Source organism: Heterodontus francisci, unplaced genomic scaffold, assembly GCF_036365525.1.
Source record: "Heterodontus francisci isolate sHetFra1 unplaced genomic scaffold, sHetFra1.hap1 HAP1_SCAFFOLD_73, whole genome shotgun sequence".
In the NCBI taxonomy this organism is placed as follows: domain Eukaryota; kingdom Metazoa; phylum Chordata; class Chondrichthyes; order Heterodontiformes; family Heterodontidae; genus Heterodontus; species Heterodontus francisci.
This window is the reverse complement of record NW_027142236.1, coordinates 4,519,105-4,543,407: the sequence shown is the minus strand read 5'-3', so window position 1 is coordinate 4,543,407 and position 24,303 is coordinate 4,519,105.

Here is a 24,303-nt window from a genome sequence, read left to right as displayed (position 1 = left end):
ATACACACGGGACATGTTACCAGGTGAACAGTATAAGTGAGGAGAGTGTGTTCCCCTGATGGTTTAATAGTCACGGGACATGTTACCAGGTGAACAGTATAAGTGAGGAGAGTGTGTTCCCCTGATTGTTTAATGCACACAGGACATGTTACCAGGTGAACAATATAAGTGAGGAGAGTGTGTTCCCTTGATTGTTTAATGCACACAGGACATGTTACCAGGTGAACAGTATACGTGAGGAGAGTGTGTTCCCCTGATTATTTAATACACACGGGACATGTTACCAGGTGAACAATATAAGTGAGGAGACTGTGTTCCCCTGATTGTTTAACACACAGAGGACATGTTACAAGGTGAACAGTATAAGTGTGGAGAGTGTGTTCCCCTGATTGTTTAATGCACACGGGACATGTTACAAGGTGAACAGTATAGGTGTGGAGACTGTGTTCCACTGATTGTTTAATGCACAGAGGACATGTTACCAGGTGAACAGTATAAGTGAGGAGAGTGTGTTCCCCTGCTCGTTTAATACACACGGGACATGTTACCAGGTGAACAGTATAACTGAGGAGCGTGTGTTCCCCTGATTGTTTAATGCACACGGGACATGTTACCAGGTGAACAGTATAAGTGAGGAGAGTGTGTTCCCCTGATTTTAGAATTAGAGTTAGAACATGACAGCTCAGTACAGGCCCTTCGGCCCTCGATGTTGCGCGGACCTGTGAAACCATCTGACCTACACTATTCCATTTTCATCCATATGTCTATCCAATGACCACTTAAATGCCCTTAAAGTTGGCGAGTCTGCTACTGTTGCAGGCAGGGCGTTCCACGCCCCTACTACTCTCTGTGTAAAGAAACTACCTCTGACATCTGTCCTATATCTATCACCCCTCAACTTAAAGCAATGTCCCCTCGTGTTTGCCATCACCATCCGAGGAAAAAGACGCTCACTATCCACCCTATCTAACCCTCTGATTATCTTATATGTCTCTATTAAGTCACCTCTCCTCCTCCTTCTCTCTAACGAAAACAACCCCAAGTCCCTCAGCCTTTCCTCGTAAGACCTTCCCTCCATACCAGGCAACATCCTAGTAAATCTCCTCTGCACCCTTTCCAAAGCGTCCACTTCCTTCCTATAATGCAGTGACCAGAACTGCACGCAATGCTCAAGGTGCGGCCTCACCAATGTTTTGTACAGCTGCAGCATGACCTCGTGGCTCCGAAACTCGATCCCCCTACTAATAAAAGCTAACACACCATATGCCTTCTTAACAGCCCTATTAACCTGGTTAGCAACCTTCAGGGATTTATGCACCTGGACACCAAGATCTCTCTGTTCATCTACACTACCAAGAATCTTCCCATTAGCCCAGTACTCTGCATTGCTGTTACTCCTTCCAAAGTGAATCACCTCACACTTTTCCGCATTAAACTCCATTTGCCATCTCTCAGCCCAGCTCTGCAGCCTATCTATGTCCCTCTGTACCCTACAACACCCTTCGACACTATCCACAACTCCACCGACCTTCGTGTCATCCGCAAATTTACTAACCCACCCTTCTACACCCTCTTCCAGGTCATTTATAAAAATGACAAACAGCAGTGGCCCCAAAACAGATCCTTTCGGTACACCACTAGTAACTAAACTCCAGGATGAACTTTTGCCATCAACCACCACCCTCTGTCTTCTTTCAGCTAGCCAATCTTATCTATTTTCACTCTTTCCAAAATTGCTAACACCTCCTCCTTGTGAACCTCAATCCCATCTAGCCCAGTAGTCTGTATCTCAGTATTCTCCTCGACAACATTTTCTTTCTCTACTGTAAATACTGACGAAAAATATTCATTTAACGCTTCCCCTATCTCCTCTGATTCCACACGCAACTTCCCACTACTATCCTTGATTGGCCCTAATCTAACTCTAGTCATTCTTTTATTCCTGATATACCTATAGAAAGCCTTAGGGTTTTCCCTGATCCGATCCACCAATGACTTCTCGTGTCCTCTCCTTGCTCTTCTTAGCCCTCCCTTTAGATCCTTCCTGGCTAGCTTGTAACTCTCAAGCGCCCTAACTGAGCCTTCACGTCTCATCCTAACATAAGCCGCCCTCTTCCTCTTGACAAGCGCTTCAACTTCTTGAGTAAACCACGGCTCCCTCGCTCGACAACTTCCTCCCTGCCTGACAGGTACATACTTATCAAGGACACGCATTAGCTGCTCCTTGAATAAGCTCCACATTTCGTTTGTGCCCATCCCCTGCAGTTTCCTTCCCCATCCTACACATCCTAAATCTTGCCTAATCGCATCATAATTTCCTTTCCCCCAGCTATAATACTTGCCCTGCGGTATGTACCTGTCCCTGCCCATCGCTAAGGTAAACCTAACCGAATTGTGATCACTATCACCAAAGTGCTCACCTACATCTAAATCTAACACCTGGCCGGGTTCATTACCCAGTACCAAATCCAATGTGGCATCGCCCCTCGTTGGCCTGTCAACATACTGTGTCAGAAAACACTCCTGCACACACTGGACAAAAACTGACCCATCTAAAGTACTCGAACTATAGTATTTCCAGTCAATATTTGGAAAGTTAAAGCCCCCCATAACAACTACCTTGTTACTCTCGCTCCTGTCGAGAATCATCTTCGCTATCCTTTCCTCTACATCTCTGGAACTATTCGGAGGTCTATAGAAAACTCCCAACAGGGTGACCTCTCCTCTCCTGTTTCTAACCTCGGCCCATACTACCTCAGTAGACGAGTCCTCAAACGTCCTTTCTGCCGCTGTAATACCCTCCTTGATTAAAAATGCCACACCCCACCCCCTTTTCCCATCTTCTCTGTTCTTACTGAAACATCTAAATCCCGGAACCTGCAACATCCATTCCTGTCCCTGCTCTAACCATGTCTCCGAAATGGCCACAACATAGATTAGAATGGGCTTATGTTCTCTGGAGTTTAGAGGAATGAAAGTTGATTTCTTTGAAATGAATAACGTTGTCCGAGGGTTTGAATCTTCTAACTCAGAGGCGAGTGTCCTACCAACTGACCTACAGCATACAGATGGTGATTCAAACAAACATTCAGTCTGTGGTGTAACTGGAAACTCGGAATGGTCAATTCTTCTGTTTCTGGAGATGGAGAATTTCATTATTTGTGGATTTTCTCTTCAGTGTTTTCCTTGACTCTCTTTGAGGCCCCCTTCCCATTCCTCTGTCTCCTGGACTGTCTTGTGGACTGTGCTCTCTGATGCAGTTTTCAATGGCTACCAAACACAAGCCTTCCAGTGAATTCCCATTGTCTCTGCCCTGTGGTTATGCAGACTGATTCGACCCGACAGCAGCTGGTGTTTGCAACAGTTTCCACAGTCTCTGGAGGCCTCATTATCTGTAGCTTTCCAGACAGGCTGTAGAACACTTGTATAATTAATCCAAGCTTCCAAAATGAACTCAAAGCTAAATACTGCGGATGCTGGAAATCTCAAATAAAAACAAGAAATGCTGGAATCACTCAGCAGGTCTGGCAGCATCTGTGGAAAGAGAAGCAGAGTTAACGTTTCGGAAATGTTAACTCTGCTTCTCTTTCCACAGATGCTGCCAGACCTGCTGAGTGATTCCAGCATTTCTTGTTTTTATTCCAAAATGAACTGTCAGTTTAACAGGTCCTTTGCTGAATTGATGCTTTAAAACAGACTCATCTACTTTAGTAGGGATGTAATCCAGGTTTCTGAGCCAAATATCTTGAAAAGCATTATTGAAATGACTAACATCCTTTCTGAGGAGGAAGATGATAAAAATTGTTACAAACATTGAACCTGAGACTTGACGAATCCGCTGTGATCCAGGTTCAAACTTGTACAGAGAAACCCCGGAGGATTTCCAGTCTAACACCGTAACCACTCAGTCATCACAGCTGCACAAAGGCATTGCCCAGCAGTTTGACTTCTCAAATCTCCGACCCTGTTCTCTGTGTTAAATCTCAGCAACGCTTATTGTGTGGATTTTGTGATGTTCAATTTGTACAAATACATAAAATCAAAATGAATCACAGGGATCGTTAAAATAATCTCACTTTCTGATATTAATAACATGCAACACAATATGTTAAGAGAATTTACAAATTCCATGTTATTTATATTTAACCACAAGAATACCCACAGTCGATGGTTGAAATGCAGGGAGTTATGGGAGGTCTGAGAATAAGAGACAAAGCTAAAAGACCATTAAAAGGTAAGAGTGGGGTTTGCTGAATTCCCTGAAGGTGATTCCCAGATAGTACTTTATTACATTTCCAGAGAATTCACTGAAGGTTATTTATAGATGGTCTTTTATTTTGTAAATGGACCCTTGTAGGTTCATTATGCACAGTCTCTTATTATTCGGGATATTGATTTCCTGAAGGTGGTTTAAGGATCATACCTTAGTACTTTGAATTTAAGTTCCCTCAGACTCTCTATAGACTGTTCTGTTTTATTTGATGCAGATTAATCTGAAGGAACTTTATAAACTATCCCTTATTTTAATGATTACTGCTCCAAAGGAGATTTATGGGCAGCACTCTATATTTGGATGGAGATTTCTACAAAGAAGAATTGTGGACAGTCCCTGATTATTGTAATGGATGAATAATTCTCTATTGAAAGGATGTTCTCCTTTTGTTCAATGGTGATTTTTTCTAACTGTGTTTTATGGAAATACCCTCATTATTCAGAGCAGAGACTTCTCCAGAGGCAGTTTATCGACAGTCCCATATTCATTGTGATGTTTCACATCTTCCACCCTATCACAGACTGTCCCTTTTGTTCTTCTTTCCATCCTCCCCCCTTTCACTTGCTCAAAACCTATTACATTTCTATCTTTTCTCAGTTCTGATGAAAGGTCACAGATCTGAAACATTAACTCTGTTTCTCTCTCCACAAATACTGCCTGACCTGATGAGAATATCCAATATTTTCTGTTCTATATGTTGTGGTGTGATTTCCATTCCTGTGATTTGTGGGATCTCTTTAAGCTGTGGGAAACATGTGAGAATCTGTATTCTTTGTGTGTGTGGTACTGCTCCAGCAATCCTAGGTATAAATCATTGTCCATTGTTCAGTTCAGTAAAGACTGAGCTTGGAATAAGTTCTCATTTCCTCAGACATTACTCCTAAAAAAACATATTTTTAAAAGCAAAATTTCTTGTCCACTGCCGCGAATTGAATCTTCATTATTGAGCCAGACCCTTGCAGTTAAACAGGTAAGTTTACCTGTCTCTGTGTGATCTGCATCTCATTGTCCAATCAGGCAGTTTGGTGATTGAAGTATTATTAGATTGCCCTGAGTGTCCCTCCTTCAAATCTCCATTTAAAATGTTCTGTTCAATTCTAACAATGAGTGGTAATTATGGGTGGAACTCCGGAGTTCAACGTCCCGGCACTCATTGGATCATGTAACCTGAGATATTCGACACAATTTTCTTTTGTGTAAAAGCGGCTTGTAGGGAACTGATTATTTGCTTTTAAAAGTTGGAACAAAGACAGCATTTCTCACAGAAAATGCGAGGAGGTTTTGTGGATATGTGGATTGAAAATGATTTCAGCCAGGTCAGTGAGTGTTTCTGGACAATGTATAACTATATAAATATATCTCCTCTTGTATCACAGCTCCTCTCCAGTTGTCTGAGCATTAAACCCCTTTGTGTGGAGTTGTATCTTAAACAGGCATCTGTTTAGTGATGTCAGTGCTGAAATGTCGTGCTCTAAACATTTACTATTTAATCCATCAGAACGTTTTAACCAGACCAGATTATTCTTTGGCTCGGCAACATAAGTTACAATCTCTCACTCAGGCCGTGCATTGACATCATTTTTGGGCGATGGCTCTCTTGAAGGTTTCTGGTTCAGTAAATTGGTATTGGAACAGTTTCTGGGTGCTGGGACAGTTTGAGTGTTGAGATCAGAAATGGGTACTTGGTCAGTTTCCAGGTGCTGGGTCAGTGAACATGTCTTGGATTAGGCGAGGCACACCTGGTCAGTTTCCAGGTTCTGTGTCAGTGAACATGTCCTGGGTTAGGTGATGCTCACCTGGTCTGTTTCCAGGTACTGGGTCAGTGATCATGTCCTGTGTTAGGTGATGATCACTTGGTCAGTTTCCAGGTGCTGGGTCAGTGAACATGTCCTGGGTTAGGTGATGATCACCTGGTTAGTTTCCAGGTACTGGGTCAGTGATCATGTCCCGTGTTAGGTGATGATCACCTGGTTAGTTTCCAGGTGCTAGGTCAGTGAACATGTCCTGGGTTAGGTGATGATCACCTGGTCAGTTTCCAGGTACTGGGTCAGTGAACATGTCCTGGGTTAGGTGATGATCACCTGGTTAGTTTCCAGGTACTGGGTCAGTGAACATGCCCTGGGTTAGGTGATGATCACCTGGTCAGTTTCCAGGTGCTGGGTCAGTGAACATGTCCTGGGTTAGGTGATGATCACCTGGTTAGTTTCCAGGCGCTGTGTCAGTGAACATGTCCTGGGTTAGGTGATGATCACCTGGTCAGTTTCCAGGTGCTGGGTCAGTGAACATGTCCTGGGTTAGGTGATGATCGCCTGGTAAATTCCCAGGTGCTGGGTCAGTGAACATGTCCTGGGTTAGGTGATGATCGCCTGGTAAATTCCCAGGTGCTGGGTCAGTGAACATGTCCTGGATTAGGTGATGCTCACCTGGTCAGTTACCAGGTGCTGGGTCAGTGAACATGTCCTGGATTAGGTGATGTACACCTGGTCAGTTTCCAGGTGCTGTGTCAGTGAACATGTCCTGGATTAGGTGATGTACACCTGGTCAGTTTCCAGGTGCTGGGTCAGTGAACATGTCCTGGATTAGGTGATGATCACCTGGTCAGTTTCCAGGTGCTGTGTCAGTGAACATGTCCTGGATTAGGCGATGATCACCTGGTCAGTTTCCAGGTACTGGGTCAGTGAACATGTCCTGGGTTAGGTGATGATCACCTGGTCAGTTTCCAGGTGCTGTGTCAGTGAACATGTCCTGGGTTAGGTGATGCTCACCTGGTCAGTTTCCAGGTGCTGGGTCAGTGAACATGTCCTGGGTTAGGTGATGATCACCTGGTCAGTTTCCAGGTGCTGGGTCAGTGAACATGTCCTGGATTAGGTGATGATCACCTGGTCAGTTTCCAGGTACTGGGTCAGTGAACATGTCCTGGGTTAGGTGATGTACACCTGGTCAGTTTCCAGGTACTGGGTCAGTGAACATGTCCTGGGTTAGGTGATGATCATCTGGTCAGTTTCCAGGTGCTAGGTCAGTGAACATGGCCTGGATTAGGTGATGTTCACCTGGTCAGTTTCCAGGTGCTGGTTCAGTGAACATGTCCTGGATTAGGCGATGATCACCTGGTCAGTTTCCAGGTACTGGGTCAGTGAACATGTCCTGGGTTAGGTGATGATCATCTGGTCAGTTTCCAGGTGCTAGGTCAGTGAACATGGCCTGGATTAGGTGATGTTCACCTGGTCCGTTTCCAGGTGCTGGTTCAGTGAACATGTCCTGGATTAGGCGATGATCACCTGGTTAGTTTCCAGGTGCTGGGTCAGTGAACATGTCCTGGGTTAGGTGATGATCACCTGGTCAGTTTCCTGTTACTGGGTCAGTGAACATGTCCTGGATTAGGTGATGATCACCTGGTCAGTTTCCAGGTACAGGGTCAGTGAACATGTCCTAGATTAGGCGATGATCACCTGGTTAGTTTCCAGGCACTGGGTCAGTGAACATGTCCTGGATTAGGTGATGATAGCCTGGTAAATTCCCAGGTGCTGTGTCAGTGAACATGTCCTGGGTTATGTGATGATCGCCTGGTAAATTCCCAGGTGCTGGGTCAGTGAACATGTCCTGGATTAGGCGATGATCACCTGGTCAGTTTCCAGGTACTGGGTCAGTGAACATGTCCTGGGTTAGGTGATGATCACCTGGTTAGTTTCCAGGTACTGGGTCAGTGAACATGTCCTGGGTTAGGTGATGATCACCTGGTCAGTTTCCAGGTACTGGATCAGTGAACATGTCCTGGGTTAGGTGATGATCACCTGGTCTGTTTCCAGGTACTGGGTCAGTGAACATGTCCTGGGTTAGGTGATGATCACCTGGTCAGTTTCCAGGTACTGGATCAGTGAACATGTCCTGGATTAGGTGATGATCACCTGGTCAGTTACCAGGTGCTGTGTCAGTGAAAATGTCCTGGATTAGGCGATGATCACCTGGTCAGTTTCCAGGTGCTGGGTCAGTGAACATGTCCTGGGTTAGGTGATGATCACCTGGTCAGTTTCCAGGTGCTGGGTCAGTGAACATGTCCTGGGTTAGGTGATGATCACCTGGTTAGTTTCCAGGTGCTAGGTCAGTGAACATGTCCTGGATTAGGCGATGATCACCTGGTTAGTTTCCAGGTGCTGGGTCAGTGAACATGTCCTGGATTAGGCGATGATCACCTGGTTAGTTTCCAGGTGCTGGTTCAGTGAACATGTCCTGGGTTAGGTGATGATCACCTGGTTAGTTTCCAGGTGCTAGGTCAGTGAACATGTCCTGGGTTAGGTGATGATCACCTGGTCAGTTTCCAGGTGCTGGGTCAGTGAACATGTCCTGGATTAGGTGATGATCACCTGGTCAGTTTCCAGGTGCTGGGTCAGTGAACATGTCCTGGATTAGGTGATGATCACCTGGTTAGTTTCCAGGTACTGGGTCAGTGAACATGTCCTGGATTAGGTGATGATCACCTGGTCAGTTTCCAGGTGCTGTGTCAGTGAGCATGTCCTGGGTTAGGTGATGATCACCTGGTCAGTTTCCAGGTGCTGTGTCAGTGAGCATGTCCATGGGTTAGGTGATGATCACCTGGTCAGTTTCCAGGTGGTAGGTCAGTGAACATGTCCTGGATTTGGCGATGATCACCTGGTGAGTTTCCAGGTGCTGTGTCAGTGAACATGTCCTGGGTTAGGTGATGATCACCTGGTCAGTTTCCAGGTGCTAGGTCAGTGAACATGTCCTGGATTTGGCGATGATCACCTGGTGAGTTTCCAGGTGCTGTGTCAGTGAACATGTCCTGGGTTAGGTGATGATCACCTGGTCAGTTTCCAGGTGCTGTGTCAGTGAACATGTCCTGGGTTACGTGATGATCACCTGGTCTGTTTCCAGGTACTGGGTCAGTGAACATGTCCTGGGTTAGGTGATGATCACCTGGTCAGTTTCCAGGTACTGGGTCAGTGAACATGTCCTGGATTAGGTGATGATCACCTGGTCAGTTTCCAGGTGCTGTGTCAGTGAACATGTCCTGGGTTAGGTGATGATCACCTGGTCAGTTTCCAGGTGCTGGGTCAGTGAACATGTCCTGTGTTAGGCGATGATCACCTGGTCAGTTTCCAGGTACTGTGTCAGTGAACATGTCCTGGGTTAGGTGATGATCACCTGGTCAGTTTCCAGGTACTGGGTCAGTGAACATGTCCTGGATTAGGTGATGATCACCTGGTCAGTTTCCAGGTGCTGGGTCAGTGAACATGTCCCGGATTAGGTGATGATCACCTGGTCAGTTTCCAGGTGCTGGGTCAGTGAACATGTCCTGGGTGAGGTGATGATCACCTGGTTAGTTTCCAGGTCCTCGGTCAGTGAACATGTCCTGGGTTAGGTGATGCCCACCTGGTTAGTTTCCAGGTGCTGTGTCAGTGAACATGTCCTGGGTTATGTGATGCTCACCTGGTCAGTTTCCAGGTGCTGGGTCAGTGAACATGTCCTGGATTAGGTGATGCTCACCTGGTCATTTTCCAGGTACTGGGTCAGTGAACATGTCCAGGGTTAGGTGATGATCACCTGGTTAGTTTCCAGGTGCTGGGTCAGTGAACATGTCCTGGGTTAGGTGATGATCACCTGGTTAGTTTCCAGGTGCTGTGTCAGTGAACATGTCCTGGGTTAGGTGATGATCACCTGGTCAGTTTCCAGGTACTGGGTCAGTGAACATGTCCTGGGTTAGGTGATGATCACCTGGTCAGTTTCCAGGTGCTGGGTCAGTGAACATGTCCTGGGTTAGGTGATGCTCACCTGGTCAGTTTCCAGGTGCTGGGTCAGTGAACATGTCCTGGGTTAGGTGATGCTCACCTGGTCAGTTTCCAGGTACTGGGTCAGTGAACATGTCCTGGGTTAGGTGATGATCACCTGGTCAGTTTCCAGGTACTGGGTCAGTGAACATGTCCTGGATTAGGTGATGATCACCTGGTCAGTTTCCAGGTGCTGTGTCAGTGAACATGTCCTGGGTTAGGTGATGATCACCTGGTCAGTTTCCAGGTGCTGGGTCAGTGAACATGTCCTGTGTTAGGCGATGATCACCTGGTCAGTTTCCAGGTACTGGGTCAGTGAACATGTCCTGGATTAGGTGATGATCACCTGGTCAGTTTCCAGGTACTGGGTCAGTGAACATGTCCCGGATTAGGTGATGCTCACCTGGTCAGTTTCCAGTTGCTGGGTCAGTGAACATGTCCTGGGTTAGGTGATGATCACCTGGTAAATTCCCAGGTGCTGGGTCAGTGAACATGTACTGGATTAGGTGATGCTCACCTGGTCAGTTTCCAGTTGCTGGGTCAGTGAACATGTCCTGGGTTAGGTGATGATCACCTGGTCAGTTTCCAGGTGCTGTGCCAGTGAGCATGTCCTGGATTAGGCGATGATCACCTGGTTAGTTTCCAGGTGCTGGGTCAGTGAACATGTCCTGGATTAGGCGATGATCACCTGGTCAGTTTCCAGGTGCTGGTTCAGTGAACATGTCCTGGGTTAGGTGATGATCACCTGGTCAGTTTCCAGGTGCTGGGTCAGTGAACATGTCCTGGATTAGGTGATGATCACCTGGTCAGTTTCCAGGTACTGGGTCAGTGAACATGTCCTGGGTTAGGTGATGTACACCTGGTCAGTTTCCAGGTACTGGGTCAGTGAACATGTCCTGGGTTAGGTGATGATCATCTGGTCAGTTTCCAGGTGCTAGGTCAGTGAACATGGCCTGGATTAGGTGATGTTCACCTGGTCAGTTTCCAGGTGCTGGTTCAGTGAACATGTCCTGGATTAGGCGATGATCACCTGGTCAGGTTCCAGGTACTGGGTCAGTGAACATGTCCTGGGTTAGGTGATGATCATCTGGTCAGTTTCCAGGTGCTAGGTCAGTGAACATGGCCTGGATTAGGTGATGTTCACCTGGTCCGTTTCCAGGTGCTGGTTCAGTGAACATGTCCTGGATTAGGCGATGATCACCTGGTTAGTTTCCAGGTGCTGGGTCAGTGAACATGTCCTGGGTTAGGTGATGATCACCTGGTCAGTTTCCTGTTACTGGGTCAGTGAACATGTCCTGGATTAGGTGATGATCACCTGGTCAGTTTCCAGGTACTGGGTCAGTGAACATGTCCTGGATTAGGCGATGATCACCTGGTTAGTTTCCAGGCACTGGGTCAGTGAACATGTCCTGGGTTAGGTGATGATCACCTGGTAAATTCCCAGGTGCTGGGTCAGTGAACATGTCCTGGATTAGGCGATGATCACCTGGTCAGTTTCCAGGTACTGGGTCAGTGAACATGTCCTGGGTTAGGTGATGATCACCTGGTTAGTTTCCAGGTACTGGGTCAGTGAACATGTCCTGGGTTAGGTGATGATCACCTGGTCAGTTTCCAGGTACTGGGTCTGTGAACATGTCCTGGGTTAGGTGATGATCACCTGGTCAGTTTCCAGGTACTGGATCAGTGAACATGTCCTGGGTTAGGTGATGATCACCTGGTCAGTTTCCAGGTACTGTGTCAGTGAAAATGTCCTGGATTAGGCGATGATCACCTGGTCAGTTTCCAGGTGCTGGGTCAGTGAACATGTCCTGGGTTAGGTGATGATCACCTGGTCAGTTTCCAGGTGCTGGGTCAGTGAACATGTCCTGGGTTAGGTGATGATCACCTGGTTAGTTTCCAGGTGCTAGGTCAGTGAACATGTCCTGGATTAGGCGATGATCACCTGGTTAGTTTCCAGGTGCTGGGTCAGTGAACATGTCCTGGATTAGGCGATGATCACCTGGTTAGTTTCCAGGTGCTGGTTCAGTGAACATGTCCTGGGTTAGGTGATGATCACCTGGTTAGTTTCCAGGTGCTAGGTCAGTGAACATGTCCTGGGTTAGGTGATGATCACCTGGTCAGTTTCCAGGTGCTGGGTCAGTGAACATGTCCTGGGTTAGGTGATGATCACCTGGTTAGTTTCCAGGTACTGGGTCAGTGAACATGTCCTGGATTAGGTGATGATCACCTGGTCAGTTTCCAGGTGCTGTGTCAGTGAACATGTCCTGGATTAGGTGATGATCACCTGGTCAGTTTCCAGGTGCTGTGTCAGTGAGCATGTCCATGGGTTAGGTGATGATCACCTGGTCAGTTTCCAGGTGCTAGGTCAGTGAACATGTCCTGGATTTGGCGATGATCACCTGGTGAGTTTCCAGGTGCTGTGTCAGTGAACATGTCCTGGGTTAGGTGATGATCACCTGGTCAGTTTCCAGGTGCTGTGTCAGTGAACATGTCCTGGGTTAGGCGATGATCACCTGGTCAGTTTCCAGGTACTGTGTCAGTGAACATGTCCTGGGTTAGGTGATGATCACCTGGTCAGTTTCCAGGCACTGGGTCAGTGAACATGTCCTGGATTTGGCGATGATCACCTGGTGAGTTTCCAGGTGCTGTGTCAGTGAACATGTCCTGGGTTAGGTGATGATCACCTGGTCAGTTTCCAGGTGCTGTGTCAGTGAACATGTCCTGGGTTAGGCGATGATCACCTGGTCAGTTTCCAGGTACTGTGTCAGTGAACATGTCCTGGGTTAGGTGATGATCACCTGGTCAGTTTCCAGGTACTGGGTCAGTGAACATGTCCTGGATTAGGTGATGATCACCTGGTCAGTTTCCAGGTGCTGGGTCAGTGAACATGTCCCGGATTAGGTGATGATCACCTGGTCAGTTTCCAGGTGCTGGGTCAGTGAAAATGTCCTGGGTTAGGTGATGATCACCTGGTTAGTTTCCAGGTCCTCGGTCAGTGAACATGTCCTGGGTTAGGTGATGCCCACCTGGTTAGTTTCCAGGTGCTGTGTCAGTGAACATGTCCTGGGTTATGTGATGCTCACCTGGTCAGTTTCCAGGTGCTGGGTCAGTGAACATGTCCTGGATTAGGTGATGCTCACCTGGTCAGTTTCCAGGTACTGGGTCAGTGAACATGTCCTGGGTTAGGTGATGATCACCTGGTTAGTTTCCAGGTGCTGGGTCAGTGAACATGTCCTGGGTTAGGTGATGATCACCTGGTTAGTTTCCAGGTGCTGTGTCAGTGAACATGTCCTGGGTTAGGTGATGATCACCTGGTCAGTTTCCAGGTACTGGGTCAGTGAACATGTCCTGGGTTAGGTGATGATCACCTGGTCAGTTTCCAGGTGCTGGGTCAGTGAACATGTCCTGGGTTAGGTGATGCTCACCTGGTCAGTTTCCAGGTGCTGGGTCAGTGAACATGTCCTGGGTTAGGTGATGCTCACCTGGTCAGTTTCCAGGTGCTGGGTCAGTGAACATGTCCTGGATTAGGTGATGATCACCTGGTCAGTTTCCAGGTACTGGGTCAGTGAACATGTCCCGGATTAGGTGATGCTCACCTGGTCAGTTTCCAGTTGCTGGGTCAGTGAACATGTCCTGGGTTAGGTGATGATCACCTGGTCAGTTTCCAGGTGCTGGGTCAGTGAACATGTCCTGGGTTAGGTGATGATCACCTGGTCAGTTTCCAGGTGCTGTGTCAGTGAACATGTCCTGGGTTAGGTGATGATCACTTGGTCAGTTTCCAGGTGCTGTGTCAGTGAGCATGTCCTGGATTAGGCGATGATCACCTGGTTAGTTTCCAGGTGCTGGGTCAGTGAACATGTCCTGGATTAGGCGATGATCACCTGGTCAGTTTCCAGGTGCTGGTTCAGTGAACATGTCCTGGATTAGGTGATGATCACCTGGTTAGTTTCCAGGTGCTGTGTCAGTGAACATGTCCTGGGTGAGGTGATGATCACCTGGTTAGTTTCCAGGTGCTGTGTCAGTGAACATGTCCTGGGTTAGGTGATGATCACCTGGTCAGTTTCCAGGTGCTGGGTCAGTGAACATGTCCTGGGTTAGGTGATGATCGCCTGGTAAGTTCCCAGGTGCTGGGTCAGGGAACATGTCCTGGGTTTGGTGATGATCGCCTGGCAAGTTCCCAGGTGCTGGGTCAGTGAACATGTCCTGGATTAGCTGATGCTCACCTGGTCAGTTTCCAGGGGCTGGGTCAGTGAACATGTCCTGGATTAGGTGATGCTCACCTGGTCAGTTTCCAGGTACTGGGTCAGTGAACATGTGCTGGGTTAGGTGATGATCACCTGGTCAGTTTCCAGGTGCTGTGTCAGTGAACATGTCCCGGATTAGGTGATGATCACCTGGTCAGTTTCCAGGTGCTGTGTCAGTGAACATGTCCTGGATTAGGTGATGTTCACCTGGTCAGTTTCCAGGTATTGGGTCAGTGAACATGTCCTGGATTAGGTGATGATCACCTGGTCAGTTTCCAGGCACTGGGTCAGTGAACATATCCTGGATTAGGCGATGATCACCTGGTTAGTTTCCAGGTGCTGGGTCAGTGAACATATCCTGGATTAGGCGATGATCACCTGGTCAGTTTCCAGGTATTGGGTCAGTGAACATGTCCTGGATTAGGTGATGATCACCTGGTCAGTTTCCAGGCACTGGGTCAGTGAACATGTGCTGGGTTAGGTGATGATCACCTGGTCAGTTTCCAGGTGCTGTGTCAGTGAACATGTCCTGGGTTAGGTGATGCTCACCTGGTCAGTTTCCAGGTACTGGGTCAGTGAACATGTGCTGGGTTAGGTGATGATCACCTGGTCAGTTTCCAGGTGCTGTGTCAGTGAACATGTCCCGGATTAGGCGATGATCACCTGGTCAGTTTCCAGGTACTGGGTCAGTGAACATGTCCTGGGTTAGGTGATGATCACCTGGTCAGTTTCCAGGTGCTAGGTCAGTGAACATGTCCTGGGTTAGGTGATGTTCACCTGGTCAGTTTCCAGGTGCTGGTTCAGTGAACATGTCCTGGATTAGGCGATGATCACCTGGTCAGTTTCCAGGTGCTGGGTCAGTGAACATGTCCTGGGTTAGGTGATGATCACCTGGTTAGTTTCCAGGTACTGGGTCAGTGAACATGTCCTGGATTAGGTGATGATCACCTGGTCAGTTTCCAGGCACTGGGTCAGTGAACATGACCTGGGTTAGGTGATGATCACCTGGTCAGTTTCCAGGTGCTGGGTCAGTGAACATGTCCTGGGTTAGGGGATGATCAACTGGTCAGTTTCCAGGTGCTGGGTCAGTGAACATATCCTGGATTAGGCGATGATCACCTGGTTAGTTTCCAGGTGCTGGTTCAGTGAACATGTCCTGGGTTAGGTGATGATCACCTGGTCATTTTCCAGGTGCTGGTTCAGTGAACATGTCCTGGATTAGGTGATGATCACCTGGTCAGTTTCCAGGTACTGGGTCAGTGAACATGTCCTGGATTAGGCGATGATCACCTGGTCAGTTTCCAGGTACTGGGTCAGTGAACATGTCCTGGATTAGGTGATGATCACCTGGTTAGTTTCCAGGTGCTGGGTCAGTGAACATGTCCTGGATTAGGTGATGATCACCTGGTCAGTTTCCAGGTACTGGGTCAGTGAACATGTCCTGGATTAGGCGATGATCACCTGGTCAGTTTCCAGGTACTGGGTCAGTGAACATGTCCTGGATTAGGTGATGATCACCTGGTTAGTTTCCAGGTGCTGGGTCAGTGAACATGTCCTGGATTAGGTGATGATCACCTGGTCAGTTTCCAGGTGCTGGGTCAGTGAACATGTCCTGGGTTAGGTGATGATCACCTGGTCAGTTTCCAGGTGCTGTGTCAGTGAACATGTCCTGGGTTAGGTGATGCTCACCTGGTCAGTTTCCAGGTACTGGGTCAGTGAACATGTGCTGGGTTAGGTGATGATCACCTGGTCCGTTTCCAGGCACTGGGTCAGTGAACATGTGCTGGGTTAGGTGATGATCACCTGGTCAGTTTCCAGGTGCTGTGTCAGTGAACATGTCCTGGGTTAGGTGATGCTCACCTGGTCAGTTTCCAGGTACTGGGTCAGTGAACATGTGCTGGGTTAGGTGATGATCACCTGGTCAGTTTCCAGGTGCTGGGTCAGTGAACATGTCCTGGGTTAGGGGATGATCACCTGGTCAGTTTCCAGGTGCTGGGTCAGTGAACATATCCTGGATTAGGCGATGATCACCTGGTTAGTTTCCAGGTGCTGGTTCAGTGAACATGTCCTGGGTTAGGTGATGATCACCTGGTCAGTTTCCAGGTGCTGGTTCAGTGAACATGTCCTGGATTAGGCGATGATCACCTGGTCAGTTTCCAGGTACTGGGTCAGTGAACATGTCCTGGATTAGGTGATGATCACCTGGTTAGTTTCCAGGTGCTGGGTCAGTGAACATGTCCTGGATTAGGTGATGATCACCTGGTCAGTGTCCAGGTGCTGGGTCAGTGAACATGTCCTGGGTTAGGTGATGATCACCTGATCAGTTTCCAGGTGCTGGTTCAGTGAACATGTCCTGGATTAGGCGATGATCACCTGGTCAGTTTCCAGGTGCTGGGTCAGTGAACATGTCCTGGATTAGGCGATGATCACCTGGTTAGTTTCCAGGCACTGGGTCAGTGAACATGTCCTGGGTTAGGTGATGATCACCTGGTCAGTTTCAAGGTGCTGGGTCAGTGAACATGTCCTGGGTTAGGTGATGATCACCTGGTCAGTTTCCAGGTGCTGGGTCAGTGAACATGTCCTGGATTAGGCGATGATCACCTGGTCACTTACCAGGTGCTGTGTCAGTGAACATGTCCTGAATTAGGTGATGATCACCTGGTCAGTTTCCAGGTGCTGGGTCAGTGAACATGTCCTGGGTTAGGTGATGATCACCTGGTTAGTTTCCAGGTGCTGGTTCAGTGAACATGTCCTGGGTTAGGTGATGTACACCTGGTCAGTTTCCAGGTGCTGGTTCAGTGAACATGTCCTGAATTAGGTGATGATCACCTGGTTAGTTTCCAGGTGCTGGTTCAGTGAACATGTCCTGGGTTAGGTGATGATCACCTGGTTAGTTTCCAGGTGCTGGTTCAGTGAACATGTCCTGGGTTAGGTGATGTACACCTGGTCAGTTTCCAGGTGCTGGGTCAGTGAACATGTCCTGGGTTAGGTGATGATCACCTGGTTAGTTTCCAGGTGCTGGTTCAGTGAACATGTCCTGGGTTAGGTGATGATCACCTGGTTAGTTTCCAGGTGCTGGTTCAGTGAACATGTCCTGGGTTAGGTGATGTACACCTGGTCAGTTTCCAGGTGCTGGTTCAGTGAACATGTCCTGGGTTAGGTGATGATCACCTGGTTAGTTTCCAGGTGCTGGTTCAGTGAACATGTACTGGATTAGGTGATGATCACCTGGTCAGTTTCCAGTTGCTGGGTCAGTGAAAATGTCCTGGATTAGGTGATGATCACCTGGTCAGTTTCCAGGTGCTGGGTCAGTGAACATGTCCTGGGTTAGGTGATGATCACCTGGTTAGTTTCCAGGTGCTGTGTCAGTGGACATGTCCTGGATTAGGTGATGATCACCTGGTTAGTTTCCAGGTGCTGGTTCAGTGAACATGTCCTGGGTTAGGTGATGATCACCTGGTCAGTTTCCAGGTGCTGGGTCAGTGAACATGTCCTGGGTTGGGTGATGATCACCTGGTCAGTTTCCAGGTGCTAGGTCAGTGAACATGTCCTGGATTAGGTGATGTACACCTGGTCAGTTTCCAGGTGCTGGGTCAGTGAACATGTCCTGGATTAGGCGATGATCACCTGGTCAGTTTCCAGGTACTGGGTCAGTGAACATGTCCTGGATTAGGTGATGATCACCTGGTCAGTTCCCAGGTGCTGGGTCAGTGAACATGTCCTGGGTTAGGTGATGCTCAACTGGTCAGTTTCCAGGTGCTGGGTCAGTGAACATGTCCTGGATTAGGCGATGATCACCTGGTCAGTTTCCAGGTGCTGTGTCAGTGAACATGTCCTGGGTTAGGTGATGATCACCTGGTTAGTTTCCAGGTGCTGGTTCAGTGAACATGTCCTGGGTTAGGTGATGTACACCTGGTCAGTTTCCAGGTGCTGGTTCAGTGAACATGTCCTGAATTAGGTGATGATCACCTGGTTAGTTTCCAGGTGCTGGTTCAGTGAACATGTCCTGGGTTAGGTGATGATCACCTGGTTAGTTTCCAGGTGCTGGTTCAGTGAACATGTCCTGGGTTAGGTGATGTACACCTGGTCAGTTTCCAGGTGCTGGGTCAGTGAACATGTCCTGGGTTAGGTGATGATCACCTGGTTAGTTTCCAGGTGCTGGTTCAGTGAACATGTCCTGGGTTAGGTGATGATCACCTGGTTAGTTTCCAGGTGCTGGTTCAGTGAACATGTCCTGGGTTAGGTGATGTACACCTGGTCAGTTTCCAGGTGCTGGTTCAGTGAACATGTCCTGGGTTAGGTGATGATCACCTGGTTAGTTTCCAGGTGCTGGTTCAGTGAACATGTACTGGATTAGGTGATGATCACCTGGTCAGTTTCCAGTTGCTGGGTCAGTGAAAATGTCCTGGATTAGGTGATGATCACCTGGTCAGTTTCCAGGTGCTGGGTCAGTGAACATGTCCTGGGTTAGGTGATGATCACCTGGTTAGTTTCCAGGTGCTGTGTCAGTGAACATGTCCTGGATTAGGTGATGATCACCTGGTCAGTTTCCAGGTGCTGGGTCAGTGAACATGTCCTGGGTTAGGTGATGATCACCTGGTCAGTTTCCAGGTGCTGGGTCAGTGAACATGTCCTGGGTTGGGTGATGATCACCTGGTCAGTTTCCAGGTGCTAGGTCAGTGAACATGTCCTGGATTAGGTGATGTACACCTGGTCAGTTTCCAGGTGCTGGGTCAGTGAACATGTCCTGGATTAGGCGATGATCACCTGGTCAGTTTCCAGGTACTGGGTCAGTGAACATGTCCTGGATTAGGTGATGATCACCTGGTCAGTTCCCAGGTGCTGGGTCAGTGAACATGTCCTGGGTTAGGTGATGCTCAACTGGTCAGTTTCCAGGTGCTGGGTCAGTGAACATGTCCTGGATTAGGCGATGATCACCTGGTCAGTTTCCAGGTGCTGGGTCAGTGAACATGTCCTGGGTTAGGTGATGATCACCAGGTTAGTTTCCAGGTACTAGGTCAGTGAACATGTCCTGGATTAGGCGATGATCACCTGGTCAGTTTCCAGGTACTGGGTCAGTGAACATGTCCTGGGTTAGGTGATGCTCACCTGGTCAGTTTCCAGGTGCTGGGTCAGTGAACATGTCCTGGATTAGGCGATGATCACCTGGTCAGTTTCCAGGTGCTGGATCAGTGAACATGTCCTGGATTAGGCGATGATCACCTGGTTAGTTTCCAGGTGCTGGGTCAGTGAACATGTCCTGGGTTAGGTGATGATCACCTGGTCAGTTTCCAGGTAGTGGGTCAGTGAACATGTCCTGGGTTAGGTGATGATCACCAGGTTAGTTTCCAGGTACTAGGTCAGTGAACATGTCCTGGATTAGGCGATGATCACCTGGTCAGTTTCCAGGTACTGGGTCAGTGAACATGTCCTGGGTTAGGTGATGATCACCTGGTCAGTTTCCAGGTACTGGGTCAGTGAACATGTCCTGGGTTAGGTGATGATCACCTGGTTAGTTTCCAGGTGCTGGGTCAGTGAACATGTCCTGGGTTAGGTGATGATCACCTGGTCAGTTTCCAGGTGCTGAGTCAGTGAACATGTCCTGGGTTAGGTGATGATCACCTGGTTAGTTTCCAGGTGCTGGTTCAGTGAACATGTCCTGGATTAGGCGATGATCACCTGGTCAGTTTCCAGGTGCTGGGTCAGTGAACATGTCCTGGGTTAGGTGATGATGAACTGGTTAGTTTCCAGGTGCTGTGTCAGTGAACATGTCCTGGGTTAGGTGATGATCACCTGGTCAGTTTCCAGGTGCTGTGTCAGTGAACATTTCCTGGATTAGGTGATGCTACCCTGGTTAGTTTCCAGGTGCTGGTTCAGTGAACATGTCCTGGGTTAGGCGATGATCACCTGGTCAGTTTCCAGGTGCTGTGTCAGTGAACATGTCCTGGATTAGGCGATGATCACCTGGTCAGTTTCCAGCTGCTGGGTCAGTGAACATGTCCTGGATTAGGTGATGATCACCTGGTTACTTTCCAGGTGCTGGTTCAGTGAACATGTCCTGGATTAGGTGATGATCACCTGGTTAGTTTCCAGGTGCTGGGTCAGTGAACATGTCCTGGATTAGGTGATGATCACCTGGTCAGTTTCCAGGTACTGTGTCAGTGAACATGTCCTGGGTTAGGTGATGATCACCTGGTCAGTTTCCAGCTGCTGGGTCAGTGAACATGTCCTGGGTTAGGTGATGATCACCTGGTCAGTTTCCAGGTGCTGGGTCAGTGAACATGTCCTGGGTTAGGCGATGATCACCTGGTCAGTTTCCAGCTGCTGGGTCAGTGAACATGTCCTGGATTAGGTGATGATCACCTGGTTAGTTTCCAGGTGCTGGGTCAGTGAACATGTCCTGGGTTAGGTGATGATGACCTGGTTAGTTTCCAGGTGCTGTGTCAGTGAACATGTCCTGGGATAGGTGATGATCACCTGGTCAGTTTCCAGGTGCTGGGTCAGTGAACATGTCCTGGATTAGGCGATGATCACCTGGTGAGTTTCCAGGTGCTGTGTCAGTGAGCATGTCCTGGGTTAGGTGATGATCACCTGGTCAGTTTCCAGGTGCTGTGTCAGTGAGCATGTCCTGGATTAGGCGATGATCACCTGGTTAGTTTCCAGGTGCTGGGTCAGTGAACATGTCCTGGGTTAGGTGATGATCACCTGGTCAGTTTCCAGGTGCTGTGTCAGTGAACATGTCCTGGGTTAGGTGATGATCACCTGGTCAGTTTCCAGGTGCTGGGTCAGTGAACATGTCCTGGGTTAGGCGATGATCACCTGGTGAGTTTCCAGGTGCTGTGTCAGTGAGCATGTCCTGGGTTAGGTGATGATCACCTGGTGAGTTTCCAGGTGCTGTGTCAGTGAGCATGTCCTGGGTTAGGTGATGATCACCTGGTGAGTTTCCAGGTGCTGTGTCAGTGAGCATGTCCTGGGTTAGGTGATGATCACCTGGTGAGTTTCCAGGTGCTGTGTCAGTGAGCATGTCCTGGATTAGGCGATGATCACCTGGTTAGTTTCCAGGTGCTGGGTCAGTGAACATGTCCTGGGTTAGGTGATGATCACCTGGTCAGTTTCCAGGTGCTGTGTCAGTGAACATGTCCTGGGTTAGGTGATGATCACCTGGTCAGTTTCCAGGTGCTGGGTCAGTGAACATGTCCTGGGTTAGGCGATGATCACCTGGTCAGTTTCCAGGTGCTGTGTCAGTGAACATGTCCTGGATTAGGCGATGATCACCTGGTCAGTTTCCAGGTGCTGTGTCAGTGAAAATGTCCTGGGTTAGGTGATGATCACCTGGTCAGTTTCCAGGTGCTGGGTCAGTGAACATGTCCTGGGTTAGGTGATGATCACCTGGTTAGTTTCCAGGTGCTGGGTCAGTGAACATGTCCTGGGTTAGGTGATGATCACCTGGTTATTTTCCAGGTGCTGGGTCAGTGAACATGTCCTGGGTTAGGTGATGATCACCTGGTCAGTTTCCAGGTACTGTGTCAGTGAACATGTCCTGGGTTAGGTGATGAACACCTGGTCAGTTTCCAGGTGCTGGGTCAGTGAACATGTCCTGGGTTAGGGGATGATCACCTGGTCAGTTTCCAGGTGCTGGGTCAATGAACATGTCCTGGATTAGGCGATGATCACCTGGTTAGTTTCCAGGTACTGGGTCAGTGAACATGTCCTGGATTAGGTGATACTCACCTGGTCAGTTTCCAGGTGCTGGGACAGTGAACATGTCCTGGATTAGGCGATGATCACCTGGTCAGTTTCCAGGTGCTGGATCAGTGAACATGTCCTGGATTAGGCGATGATCACCTGGTTAGTTTCCAGGTGCTGGGTCAGTGAACATGTCCTGGGTTAGGTGATGATCACCTGGTCAGTTTCCAGGTGCTGGGTCAGTGAACATGTCCTGGGTTAGGTGATGATCACCTGGTTAGTTTCCAGGTGCTGGGTCAGTGAACATGTCCTGGATTAGGCGATGATCACCTGGTCAGTTTCCAGGTGCTAGGTCAGTGAACATGTCCTGAGTTAGGTGATGATCACCTGGTCAGTTTCCAGGTGCTGGGTCAGTGAACATGTCCTGGGTTAGGTGATGATGAACTGGTTAGTTTCCAGGTGCTGTGTCAGTGAACATGTGCTGGGTTAGGTGATGATCACCTGGTTAGTTTCCAGGTGCTGGGTCAGTGAACATGTCCTGGGTTAGGTGATGATCACCTGGTTAGTTTCCAGGTGCTAGGTCAGTGAACATGTCCTGGGTTAGGTGATGATCACCTGGTCAGTTTCCAGGTGCTGGGTCAGTGAACATGTCCTGGGTTAGGTGATGATCACCTGGTGAGTTTCCAGGTGCTGTGTCAGTGAGCATGTCCTGGGTTAGGTGATGATCACCTGGTCAGTTTCCAGGTGCTGTTTCAGTGAACATGTCCTGGGTTAGGTGATGATCAACTGGTCAGTTTCCAGGTGCTGGGTCAGTGAACATGTCCTGGGTTAGGCGATGATCACCTGGTCAGTTTCCAGGTGCTGTGTCAGTGAACATGTCCTGGATTAGGCGATCATCACCTGGTCAGTTTCCAGGTGCTGGGTCAGTGAACATGTCCTGGATTAGGTGATGATCACCTGGTTAGTTTCCAGGTGCTGGGTCAGTGAACATGTCCTGGGTTAGGTGATGATCACCTGGTTAGTTTCCAGGTGCTGGGTCAGTGAACATGTCCTGGGTTAGGTGATGATCACCTGGTCAGTTTCCAGGTGCTAGGTCAGTGAACATGTCCTGGGTTAGGTGATGATCACCTGGTCAGTTTCCAGGTACTGGGTCAGTGAACATGTCCTGGATTAGGCGATGATCACCTGGTCAGTTTCCAGGTGCTGGGTCAGTGAACATGTCCTGGATTAGGTGATGATCACCTGGTTAGTTTCCAGGTGCTGGGTCAGTGAACATGTCCTGGGTTAGGTGATGATCACCTGGTTAGTTTCCAGGTGCTGGTTCAGTGAACATGTCCTGAATTAGGTGATGATCACCTGGTTAGTTTCCAGGTGCTGGTTCAGTGAACATGTCCTGGGTTAGGTGATGATCACCTGGTTAGTTTCCAGGTGCTGGTTCAGTGAACATGTCCTGGGTTAGGTGATGTACACCTGGTCAGTTTCCAGGTGCTGGGTCAGTGAACATGTCCTGGGTTAGGTGATGATCACCTGGTTAGTTTCCAGGTGCTGGTTCAGTGAACATGTCCTGGGTTATGTGATGATCACCTGGTTAGTTTCCAGGTGCTGGTTCAGTGAACATGTCCTGGGTTAGGTGATGTACACCTGGTCAGTTTCCAGGTGCTGGTTCAGTGAACATGTCCTGGGTTAGGTGATGATCACCTGGTTAGTTTCCAGGTGCTGGTTCAGTGAACATGTACTGGATTAGGTGATGATCACCTGGTCAGTTTCCAGTTGCTGGGTCAGTGAAAATGTCCTGGATTAGGTGATGATCACCTGGTCAGTTTCCAGGTGCTGGGTCAGTGAACATGTCCTGGGTTAGGTGATGATCACCTGGTTAGTTTCCAGGTGCTGTGTCAGTGAACATGTCCTGGATTAGGTGATGATCACCTGGTTAGTTTCCAGGTGCTGGTTCAGTGAACATGTCCTGGGTTAGGTGATGATCACCTGGTCAGTTTCCAGGTGCTGGGTCAGTGAACATGTCCTGGGTTGGGTGATGATCACCTGGTCAGTTTCCAGGTGCTAGGTCAGTGAACATGTCCTGGATTAGGTGATGTACACCTGGTCAGTTTCCAGGTGCTGGGTCAGTGAACATGTCCTGGATTAGGCGATGATCACCTGGTCAGTTTCCAGGTACTGGGTCAGTGAACATGTCCTGGATTAGGTGATGATCACCTGGTCAGTTCCCAGGTGCTGGGTCAGTGAACATGTCCTGGGTTAGGTGATGCTCAACTGGTCAGTTTCCAGGTGCTGGGTCAGTGAACATGTCCTGGATTAGGCG